This window comes from Otolemur garnettii, unplaced genomic scaffold, assembly GCF_000181295.1.
Source record: "Otolemur garnettii isolate 467f Iridium unplaced genomic scaffold, OtoGar3 scaffold00153, whole genome shotgun sequence".
In the NCBI taxonomy this organism is placed as follows: Eukaryota; Metazoa; Chordata; class Mammalia; order Primates; family Galagidae; genus Otolemur; species Otolemur garnettii.
Genome location: NW_003852548.1, coordinates 326,103 through 338,633, shown reverse-complemented (window position 1 = coordinate 338,633; position 12,531 = coordinate 326,103). Strand labels below are relative to the sequence as shown.

At 40.4% G+C, this 12,531-nt stretch overlaps 1 protein-coding gene across 1 annotated transcript in view; it reads right to left on the bottom strand.

Annotated features, from left to right (window-relative positions):
• Window positions 1–7,057: 7,057 nt before the first annotated feature.
• CHST7 (carbohydrate sulfotransferase 7) overlaps window positions 7,058–12,531 on the bottom strand; it is a 34,603-nt gene continuing 29,129 nt past the window's right edge. Inside the window, exon 2 of the mRNA XM_003799627.3 lies at window positions 7,058–7,696. The gene's annotated coding sequence lies outside the window, so the exon portion shown is untranslated. The remainder of the gene's footprint in view (window positions 7,697–12,531) is intronic.

Sequence of the window (12,531 nt, the reverse complement as noted above, 5' to 3'; positions counted from 1 at the left end):
GTCTAGCTGGCCATAGGAATATCAAGTTAGGGGATAACAGGCTAGAAAAAAATCACAAGGGGATGGAAATTGGACCTCCAAGGATTGTGGGAAATGGTGTTAAATGGGACAGAAAACTTGAAAAAGCAATTTGAGTGGAGGCTCTGGCAACAAAATCAGAGTGACTGCAACCTCCTATCAGGATTCCTGACTTTCATGCTACCTGTGTTTCTTCTAGACTGAAGATCTGAAAATATATCCATGAAAATTTCAACATGGAGGCAAGAACGATAGTTTCTTCTCTGGAAATCTCCATAAAGAAGTTTCTGAAATGTTTAAAACCAAAGGCAAATAGTGTTACACTGTTGTTTTTAAATTAATGTGAGGAAAGGGGGTATTTAGAAACTGATGATGATACCACTGCAAAAAGCACTCACCATTTGAGAGCTGCCATATGAACCAACTGCCTGGGAAATGATTACTGGGACTGAGGTATCTACTGTGGACTCAGAAATAACCCCAAAATTTGTAGGATGCTTTTATCTGGAAAAGAGAAGGCAGCAAAAAGCTTCAGAGGCAACGGGCTACAATTCAGAGGGAAATAAACCTCAGTGCAAAACAAATTAACTGCAAAGAAGACATAAGATAGTCGACTTGAGATTGGGTAGGAGTCCAGACTTTGGGCTAACAGATGAATTAGATTTCAGTGGCCACAGGAGGCATCAGAGGCAAGTCAATGAGTAATCCTTATTCAACCTGGTCGAGCCACGCAGAGAAGGGTCATTTTCTCGGTATCTGGGAAGGCTGTTGCACCAGCTTAATATGTGGGTGTGGTTTAAAAATTTAGGTTTTTAGTTCAGGTTCTTTCTGGATGAGCTCTTTTACCTGCCCACACCTGTAGTATTGAAATACTGAAAGAACTCTTGGAAAAAGTTTGAGTTTTGCCCCTCCCTCGTCTCTATGCTTCAGTGCTAGCATTTTTTGGCAACCCAGTTTCTAAAAAAAAAATGCTTTTGTAACGTGGGTATTTTTCTTATTATGGAAGCAGAATAGTGTCCCAGTCTATGACACCCATGATGAAATCAGCCACTTAATCTTCTTAACTCACATTTTTAATGGTTCTTTTTTAAATAAGACATTGCTTCACAACTTTGTGTTTGAGTTATTTGTGCATATCAGAACAATTGTGTAAGTAGCTTAAGCCATGGCAAATTGCTGATATTCAACCATTTTCTAAAAACAGGAATGACAATTTCATGTGGTTCAATATACAAAAGAACCTTTTTGTAGGTTGACCACCCAAGGAATTGTAACTAACTGGTCAACATACAGAGGTGGTCACCATAATGAAGCAGGCCTACTGTACTGATACATACGTGTGATGCATGGCCAGTCTACAAAAATTAGGTCAACTTAGGAAGGTGGTCAATGTAGGGAGGTGATCAACTATGGAGGTTCTACTGTACTTGAATGATTTTTATTTTCCTCTTTTCCATTCATAACAAAGTTCATTTTGGTTTTATGGTCATCTATGGGCTTTGTAAGTTTGGAAAAAACTAAACAATGTACCTAAGCCTGTGTGTGAGGCCTCAGTGTTACCTAGGCTAGTAAAGGACTTAAGAAGACTTACACCCCCAGCCAGAGAGCTTCCTTAGAGAGGCCCTGGAAGGCAGGTTCTTAGGTCATAGGGTCAAGTTGTAGACAGCAGCTGCCAGACTTAGCAGAATTCTGGCAATGTGTGTGTGAGCTCAGGCCTAGAACCAGCACAGGAGTTTTTAATTTAGTAGAGTTATAAAGGACCTGTCCTGTGACCAGTCCTGCCACATACACTTAAAAGGTGAAGTGTATTTGCATTTTGAGGAGATGGAGAAATAAGCTGGTTGGCTCTTCAGCTGGGGCTTTATAGAGCCTTGCTTCTCTCTTACATTGCTTCTCTAATTTTAGAGGGAAAAAGCTAGCAGTAAACACCCTGATAATGGCTTTTGAAAAGAACCAACCAGGTGGGATACATCCTGGTTGGGAGGAAAATAACCACTGAGTTTCCCTTCCTAGACTTAGTTCAATCCATAGATTATTGTTTCCCCCCCAGTGGGTCTTTTGGTCTTTGTTGCACACATTTTATTCTAACCTACTTAAATGTAAGAAAATGGAGATTTGTCAAGACCAAAACTAGTGGGGAGAACTTCCCACCAGGGTTTCCTATGGGGACATCAGAAGAGAAATGGGGAGAAAATCCGAATTGTGGTTTGTCCTCTTTCCTACAATTGCTGAATAGGACAAAGAATGGTTCAAATATAAACATGATGGATTTGAGATGGTCTGTGGGCAGGAGGCCTATAAGAGAGTACCCAAAATTTGTTTGTAGCATTTGCTCAGTGACCTTACCCCGCCCTTCTTTGTGAGTTGGAAAGTTGGAAACCCAGGCTGGTCTGTCTGTTATTGTCTTCACCACTAACCCCAAGCTGTCAGACATTTCAAATCAAAACTGATTTTTGGTGTTCCAAGTTATTTGATGACAAATAGTCAGTGGATCAAAGTAAGTCACTTTGACTCGTGGTCCTCATTTTTGTTTGTAAGATGTGGAGAATAACCCTCACCTTACCAGGGATCCTGGGAAGGTGAATCCATTCATCAAAGTGGTTTCGCATCTAGAAGCATAATACCTACACTGCATGAAAAAATGTAGGGAGCCACAAAGCCCACATGCCATTCAACACAGGGCCATCTATCTGCTGCCAGGCTGGCATAAAACTGGTAAGCAATGGTACATCCAACTAAGAAAAGTTCTTCTGAAAGAGCAAACCCAAGTCATCTTAAACACATACTTGTTCCAGGTTGAAGGGATGATATACTTTAGCAAACTCAGATGTTCTTGAGTAGCAGTTCTCAACCTGTGGGTTGCGACCCACAGGAACTGTATTAAAGGGCTGTGGCATTAGGAAGGTTGAGAACCACTGTTATAAGTCTGTTTCTCAACCCTGGCAACACGATAGCATCACCTGGCCAGTTTTTTAAATATACATATCAGTGCAAAAACTCTCAGAGATTTGAATTCAATAGCTTCTGGTGAGGCCTGGGTATCTATGATTTGCTTTGCCAACCTCAGGAGTTCTAGTGTGCAGCAGGGTTGATAGCTTTTAGTCTGGTGCTTATAGTGGACCCTATTTAGAAACTTACTTAAAAGAATGGCCTAGCAACTTAACGGGGTTTTTTTGGTTGTTTGTTTTCGATTGTTAATCATGTGGCGTGAAGTGCATGTCAATCAATAATACTACTGACTTAGCAGCTGTGAGAGATTTCCATGATAATCTTTGCAGAACTCAAGAATATGCCCCATAAAGTGCAACTGAAAAGATCACGTTTAAAAAGCCTTCAAGGAGAGAGAAGGGTAACTTAAGGGTATTTACAGGAAGAATTAAAGACCTGTCATCTTTGTTCCTATTTGTAGGTGAAAAAAGGGGGGTTTTATCTGAAGTGAGCTGCTGACCAATCAAATGTAAAGGTTTCAGGCCAACTGTCTTTTAAACAGGAATTTTAACCTGGAATTAAGTTAATAGTTCCCTCTGTAGTCAAACTTTTTCTCTTCTTCTGTCCCCATGCATGAATCCATGTTGGAGTTCTCAGAGTAAATGTCGGCCCGTTTACTGGCAGAGCAGAGTGGAAGGTTGTGGTCATTTTCCACCACCCCGTGGTGCTGGTTTCAGTATAGCCCCAAGTATTTAAAGAGATGCACACTTTTGGATAGCCCTGACAAAGAGAAGATTTAAACTCTTTTTGGAAACTACCAGGAAACCTAAACTTTCTCTCCTAGAGAAGGAAATTTTGAATTTAAATAAGGCTACATTTCTTCCTAAGGAGCACAGGAAGGGCATAAGGACTGTGACCAGCTCAGGTAGTTATTGGGGTGACCAGACAAATAAACATTGATGCCTTGGAGCAAGAAATCACACTGTGGCTTCAAATGTTTCATCAGGCAAACAGCAAGGAGCTCTTAAGGTTGTGTTCTCTGGACCTGAAAATGTTCTCTGTGGTTTGACTGACAAATGAAATCTCAAAACAAAAAACAGTATCTCAGCTAGCAGAACTTTTCAATCTAGAGCAAAGAATTAACAGTTCCTTCTAAAATGGAGGTCTGTTTCACATCACCCACCCCCAATCATCTCTGTCCCTGTCTTTGTCTATAATGGAAGTTAATGTATCACATCAGATATTTAATGTGAACCAAGTGATTTTCAAGTGTAAAAACACCACCAATGCAGTTAGGGAACATTGATAGCAGGGCAATTGAGCAACTCATCAGAGGTGAAAGTTACCTGCTTGGAAACCTACCTTGTACCTATTATAAGTTCTTAAGAGATGTATCAGAAAGGTGATTTTACCATCTGTTATAGAAGGTAATCTGGAATGAAGGTGCTGGAAAGTCACCCTGCTGATCTCTTAAGTACATGAGTTCTTATTCCACTTCAGAAGTGAGGAACTTTACAACTTTTAACACCTGCCTTTTGATGTTGATTCTGTAGCTGACTTAGTAGGGAAACAACTCCATCATGTACATTAGATTTGTATCATTGTGCTCTGGTCCTTCTGTTCTTTAAGTGAGAATCTGCTACATTCTGATACAATAAATTGAAGGAATCTAGCTTCCAAGAGTTGTAGTTTAGAAACAACCCATCTGAATGCTGCTTTCACCACTTTGATACCTGAAAAGACCTTCTCCTTTATTAAAACCTAATAATAACATGTAGAGAAATGCCATAGAAACCAATACTAGTGTTTAGGAAAAACAAGTAGACGCCATTGACAATCCTTTCAAAACAAGACTCAAACCATTTTTTCCAGTTTTAATTTTTTAAATTAATAGACATCACACAGTGCTAGCAAAAATTGTAAAAAGCAAAACCAAAGTTTTTGATGTTACTTTTATTTTCGTAAGCAGGGTATATACTATAACCATGGCCCGTATGGCACACATGGACAGCCAGTTTTCTGCTACCTGAGCCTTGGAGAAGATGAGAAGGAAGGTCTGCCTGCTCTACCGCCTTTTGAAAAGGCCTAAAGCAGAAATGAAAGTGCAAGGCAGAGGTTGCCTTCTTATTCTGAGGGCCACCTTTTAAAATGGCTTGACGGAATTGCCAAATGTCATGGTCAACTCTTGACTCTTGGCCAGTAGGAAATTGTCTGGGCCTATGTATGTTGGAGAAACTGAGATAAATAGAAAAGAACTTGGAAACAGCATGAAGAACTTGACATCTGCTGTCCAAGGCACTTAAAGTTACAATCAGGTGTTACTGGATGACTAATTGCACGGACAGACATTCAGGGGCTGACTTTTGTTGTGATTATTCCAGTTGTGGGCTTTGGAGAAACAAAGAAATGATTTTCAGTCATGTGGGTGTTACGTCAATAAATCTAGAATTTGCCACTGAAATCACTGTCAAAGTGTGAGTTCATAGTAGGGCCAGCTCCTCTTAGGTTGTCTTTATTTTTTGCATAAAATACATCTGGTACTTCTTACTTGGGTAGTTTTACTATGTCAATTAAAATGGTCAAAGGGGAAGGGCACCAGAATTCATTTAATAGCTATAAAGAAATTTTTTAAATAGAATAGGATGATTTAATATAGAATGATGTGACCTTCTGGGGAACTTTTTATAGAGAGCTTACATACTGTAATTGGGGAGAATTTTGTCTTCATTGTAGCAAAAAACTGGTGGTTTTATAAAATTAACATTATAGTATGTTATATAAACAATGTTCTACACAGCAACATTAAAGTATGTTATAACTGTGAAAAATTAAAGACTCGGAGTTATCTGCAACCTTTATGTGCAATAAGGAAACTGCAGTAGGCCCCCTAGCATTTTACTCAGTGTTTGCCTTTGTGTCTATGTTTAGATTGCTGTTGTAAAGCTAGCCACGTGTTTTCCTGCCCTCTACTGATATATAACACATTTTCTCAAAGCTTTTTTTTTTTTTTAACAAGACTCTAAATAAAACAATTAACTGGCTGAGCTAATCTTGTTTCATATTTTAAAGTATCGTCTGTTAGTAGAAGGGTACGGTACACTATACCTAACCTGTTCTTTCCCTCACTCAGAGGTGCTTTTTTTTTCTCATTACCGTTATTGTATTTTTTAAATTTCAAATTAATATGAGGGTACACATTTTTAGGTTACACTGTTCTCACTTCCAAGGTAAAGCTCAAAGTGTAGAAGAGCCCCTGACCCAGGGAGTGTGCCGAACGCCCTCATATTAGGCACATTAGGGGAGATCCCACCAATCACCTTCCCCCACCCCTCTCCCTCTCCACCCCGCCCCCTTGCTAGACTATATTTGTGTTTTATCATTCATATGAGTGTGTAATTGTTTATATATTGGGTTCAATCCATGAGCGGTTCTTTGATGGGTGGAAGCTATTCCTTTCCAGCTTCCTTCAGACCAAGGGTTGGCAAACTAAAGCCTGCCACTGAACCAAATTCAGCCCACTGTATGTTCTTAGAAATAAATTTTATTTATATACACTATCTTTACTAATGTATATATCGTCTGTAGCTATTTTTGCACTACAGAGGTAGAGCTAAGGAGCTGCAACAGAGCTCATGTGTCCCACGATGCCTTGACTATTTACTATCTTGTCCTTTATAGAAAAAGCTTTTGCTGGCCCCTGATTTGCATGCATGAAGAAATTCAGTTTTAAAATAGAGTGTAAAAATCATGGCAACAAATTTTTGAGATTTATTTCTTTTTTAATATGCTTTAGGGTTAAAAGAAATACTGACAACATGACCTCTACCTGTGACGCCTCCTGGCCTGTATATAACAGTCTTTAAAAGGCTTTGAGTATAGAATCCTGAAAAAGGTTATCACCAAGTGCTGGCAACATGATGTGGTTAAGACTGAGGCAAGTGGATTTGACATTGCAGCTTAATGTTTAGTTCTTAATAGATAGTTGCTAAAATCCTTGGACCCAATATACAGTTTACTTCATACATAGACTAGCTTTTAGTCTATGTTGAATTGAACCATGCAATTCAACTATGTCATAAAATCTGCATCCTAGCAAAACAAAACAAATCTCGTCATTAACATGACTCCAGAATAATTTAATAGCGTAATTACAAAAACACCAGCTAGAACAATTTAAAAATAAAAATTTGCTTTGCTTCAGTTCGTTAGGATTCTCTCACCCCAGGGAGAAGACTTACATTTTAAAAATCAGTTCTGGGTGGAGGGAAAGAGGAGCTATTTAAAAGAAAGCTGGATGAGGCAGGTTAAAAACAATACCACCCAGATCTTTATTTAATATTAAGTAATTTAATCAAGATAGACAGGACTGCACTTGGCCCTTATTCACATTGATATTTTTGTCCAGACACCTGCTGATGTGAAATGGCACCAAATCACATCTCTTCTTTATTGTGAGGACGCCTTGTTGAAATGGCTCCAGCAGAGGCAAGTTCAGCCTGGGAACTCAAGCTCTTTCTATTTTATAGCCATAAATATCCACATTGCACTGCCACTTCCTTACTGGAAACTTCATCTCAACCAATGCACCCATCATTAGTGAATAGCTCATGATATTCCTGCTCAGCAGAATCGCACAGCAGTTGGTAGCAAGTCAAATCCCACTCCCTGACAGTGTGACAGATTGCCTCCACGGTGTTGCTTCTCCAGTGCTGGGGCAACATGCTGAGTGATCCGGTTCATGGTGACTGACCTGGAAGAGAAGGGACAAAGGACATTTTGAACTTCAGAACACAGAAATCCATAAACAGAAAGTCTGTTGAACCCACAATCTTCCTTATGCAAGCTGTGTTATCCAATGCTAGAAAGTCATACCGAGTCAGTCTCCATCAATTCTGGACTGTGAAGACAGACAAGGAAAAAATGACCCCACAGGTGTTTGATGAGGGTAAAGACAAGAAAACTATGGGGGGCACCTCTGTCAATGTGGCTGTGCTTTATCGGCAGCTGCTGTGGAGTGCCTATTGAGAAGAACAGAGAGTTCAGGGACCTCGGGAGGAGCTGGGGTTGAAGTTGTACCTTTAGGTACCAACCATTCTTCACTTGTGTCTGGTTCATATGTACAAAATCAAACGAACCGAGGCTGTATATAGGCAATGAGTTCAGCTTTCTGCCTTTGTGGCAACTGAATATTTTTCTTTCATTTAAACATTATTTATGTTACCATCTGCGAGCAGTGGAGGGTGGGCTGACTCTGGATATGTTTGCACTAGTTTTATCACTAGTTTCTTTCTTATGTTAATACTTCTGAATCTGGATATGTGCCAAATTTCTAATGCGAAACTGTCCATCAGCCTAATAGGTCTACTGATGCAAAGTCAGTAAGAAAGAAGCACTTTCAAGATGATTAAAAATGTGCAATAAAGATTCACACTAAGTGTTAAGAAAAAGCTAATTTCATAAATGCTCTGAGACCTTTCCGTGTATTCTGCTAGTACAGTTGATTTGCCTAAAGCAATGGTTCTCAACCTTCCTAATGCCGCGGCCCTTTAATACAGTTCCTGTGGGTTGTGACCCACAGGTTGAGAACTGCTGGCCTAAAGAAAGAGCCACCTGGCTCGGCGCCTGTGGCTCAAGTGGCTAAGGCGCCAGCCACATACACCTAAGGTGGCGGGCTCGAATCCAGCCTGGACCGGCCAAACAACAATGACGGCTGCAACCAAAAAAAAAAAAAAAAACAGCCGGGAGTTGTGGCGGGCGCCTGTAGTCCCAGCTACTTGGGAGGCTGAGGCAGGAGACTCGCTCGAGCCCAGGAGTTGGCAGTTGCTGTGAGCTGTGATGCCACGGCACTCTACCCAGGGGGATAGCTTGAGGCTCTGTCTCAAAAAAAAAGAAAGAAAGAGCCACCATGCCAAATTTTAGTATATTTAGTTTAATAAAAACCCCAGATGGGTTGACTCCTGGTTGAAACGATGTAGTAGATGTCCTTCTCCTTATTTCTCCCACAAAGTGTACCTAAAAATCCCAAATTTGATATATAAAACAAAGATAAAAAGATGCTGAAGGGTGGAAAGAAGAAGGCAGACTGACTAGGAATCTGCACAATTGAAAACACCATGGCCCTGGGTTTTCTTTTTGCCTCCTCTACATCCGAGAACTGAGTGCTGAAGAAGCCAGCAGACTTCAGAAACACCAATGGTCACAAACAAAAAAAAGCCCCAAGAAAAGCCTGTTATCTCTAGCCAAAGGACAGGACAGCCTAGAAAGACAGAACCCAAGCACCACAGAAAAAAATCCCCCTTTCTGTTAACAGAGACCTAGTAGAAAGCCAGAACTTCTTGACTAGCGCCCTCCCCCACCGACCTGACAGTAACCAGGTGGTGTACCTCATCCTCCACTAGTATAGTGTCCGTGGAAGCCTCCTGAAATAGAAGATTTATTTCTTTTTTTTATGTCAACATAAGTGACTATCAATAGAAGATTTAAATAAGATTCCAAGATTCATGATGTGATAGCTCAAGTGTCTAGGACGATGAAAAGAGCACCTGTCAAACCAGAACCAGAGGGATTTCAACTTGAATGAGAAGACAACTGACCAATACTAACACTGAGATGACACAGATAAATTATGTGAGACAGATTTTCAGCAGTTATCAAAAAATGTTTGACCTAGCAATTACAAACACCCATGAAACAAATGAAAAATCAAATTCTCAGCAAAGAAATAGAAATTTTAAAAGAACCAAATGGAAAGTTTAGAACTATAAAATATAATAACCAAAATTTGAAAAACTCATTGAATGGGCTCAATTGCAAAGTAGAGATGACAGAGTAAAAAAATAATGAATCTGAAAATACATGTAGAAATTACTCAATCTGAACAATAGCAAATAGAATGAAAAGAGATGGACAGAGTCTCAGGGATCTGTGGCACCACAATAAATGATCTACTGTGCATGTCATTTGAGTTCCAGAAAGAGTGGGTCTGAAAAGTACTTGAAAAAATATGGCTGAAGGCTAGGTGCAATGGCTTTTCCCTGTAATCCTAGCACTCTAGGAGGCCAAGGTGGGAGGATCCCTTCAGCTCAGGAGTTTGAGACCAGCCTGAGCAAAGTGAGACCCTGTGTCTACTAAAAATAGAAAAATTAGCTGGGCATGGTGGCAGGTGCCTGTAGTCCCAGTTACTAGGGAGGTTGAGGCAGGAGGATCACTTGAACCCAGGAATTTGAGGTTGCTCTGAGCTAGGCTGATGTCATGGAACTCTAGCCCCGCTGACAGAGTGAGTCTCTCTCTCTCTCAAAAAAAAAAAAAAAAAGGCTGAAAAATTTGGCAAGATGCATAAAACCTATAGATTCGAGAAACCAAGGGAACCCCAAACAAGAAAAACCCAAAGAAATCTACACCAAGACATAGCATGACCAAACTTCAGAAAAAATAAAGACAAAAAAAAAAAAAGTCTTGAAAGCAACTAGAGAGAAATGACACAGTACTCACAGGAATGATGATTTGAGTACCAATGGATTTCGTATCTGAAAGCATGGAAGTCAGGAGAAAGGGGCACATTTTTCAAGTGCTGAAAGAAAATAACTGTCAATCCATCCTTCTATATCCCATGATAATATCCTTCAGGAATGATGGTGAAATAAAGACATTCTCAGATGAAGGAAAAGTGAGAGAATTTGTTGCTGATGCAACTGCTGTAAAAGAATTGCTAAATAAAGTTCTTCCAATAGATAGGAAATGTGTAAAAGAAGGAATCTTAAAAAATCACAACTCGAGAAAGATCAATAGAAAAGTTAAAATATAAGTAAATTTAAAAGATTATTCTCATGAGTTTTAAAAATTAGTTTTGATGGCTCGGTGCCTGTGGCTCAAGTGGCTAAGGCGCCAGCCACATACACCTAAGGTGGTGGGTTCGAATTCAGCCCGGCTGCCAAACAACAATGACGGCTGCAACCAAAAAAATAAGCAGGTGTTGTGGCAGGTGCCTGTGGTCCCAGCTACTTGGGAGGCTGAGGCAGGAGACTCGCTTGAGCCCAGGAGTTGGAGGTTGCTGTGAGCTGTGAAGCCACAGCACTCTACCCAGGGGGACAGCTTGAGGCTCTGTCTCAAAAAAAAAAAATTAGTTTTGATGATTTAAATCAAAAGGTATAACATTTTGGCTTGGTACCTGTGGCTCAAGCAGCTAAGGCGCCAGCAATATACACCTGAGTTGGTGGGTTCGAATCTAGCCCAGGCCTGCGGAACAACAATAATGGCTGCAAACAAAGAATAGCTGGGCATTGTGGTGGGCACCTGTACTCCCAGCTACTTGGGAGGTGGAGGCAGGAGAATCACTTGAGCCCAGAAGTTGGGGGTTGCTGTGAGCTGTGATGCCACAGCACTCTACCCAGGGTGACAGCTTGAGGCTCTGTCTCAAAAAAAAAAAAGGTATAACATTTATGATGTGGTTCTCAATATATGTAGAGACTATTTAAGAGACTATTAAAGGGGAAAGGATAAAGGAACCTAAATGAAGATTAGTTTTCTTTTTCTTTTCTTTTTTTTTTTTTAGAGACAGAGTTTTACCTTATCACCCTCGGTAGAGTGCCATGGCATCACAGCACACAGCAACTTCCAACTCCTGGGCTTAGGTGATTCTCTTGCCTCAGCCTCCCAAGTAGCTGGGACTACAGGTGCCCACCACAATGCCCCGCTATTTTTTGTTGCAGTTTGGCCAAGGCTGGGTTTGAACCTGCCACCCTCGGTATATCAGGCTGGCACCCTACCCACTGAGCCACTGGCACCGCCAAGATTAGTTTTCTCTACTTCACTGGAAGTAATAAAATACTAACACCAGGAGGTTGTGATAAATTACATATGTATAATCCATAGAAAACAGCAAGGTATGTATACAAAGAGATACACTCAAAAACACTGCAGATAGGGTGGCACCTATGGCTCAAGGAGGAGGGCACTGGCCCCATGTGCCAGAGGTGGCGGGTTCAGACCCAGCTCTGGCAAAAAAAAAAAAGCACTGCAGATAAATTCTAAAACAAAATTCAAGAAACAAGAAGGCAGAAAGGAAACAGGGCCAAAAAACGGAAGGAATTGCACCGGTCCCATATGCCAGAGGTGGCGGGTTCAAACCCAGCCCTTGCCAAAAAAAAAAAAAATAAATAATAAATAAAAACAAAAGGAACAAACAAATTGAGTTTATTTTTTTAAATGACAGACTTAAATTCTAAAATATCAATAATTATATTAAATATATGTGGTTTAAATATACAAATTAAAAGAGATTGGCAGAATGGATTTTAAGAAATAACCTAAGTAGGCTTAGTGTCGTAGCACAGTGGTTACGAAGCTGGCCACATACACTGAGACTGGAGGGTTACAACCCAGCCCAGGCCAGCTAAACAACAATGACAATCGCAACAAAAAATAGCCAGGCATTGTGACAGGCGCCTGTAGTCCCAGCTACTTGGGAGGCTGAGGTAAGAAAATCCCTTAAGCCCGAGAGTTTAAGGTTTCTGTGAGCTGTGACATCATGGTGCTCTACAGAGGGCAACATAGTAAGACTCTGCCTCAAAAAAAAAAAAAAAAAAA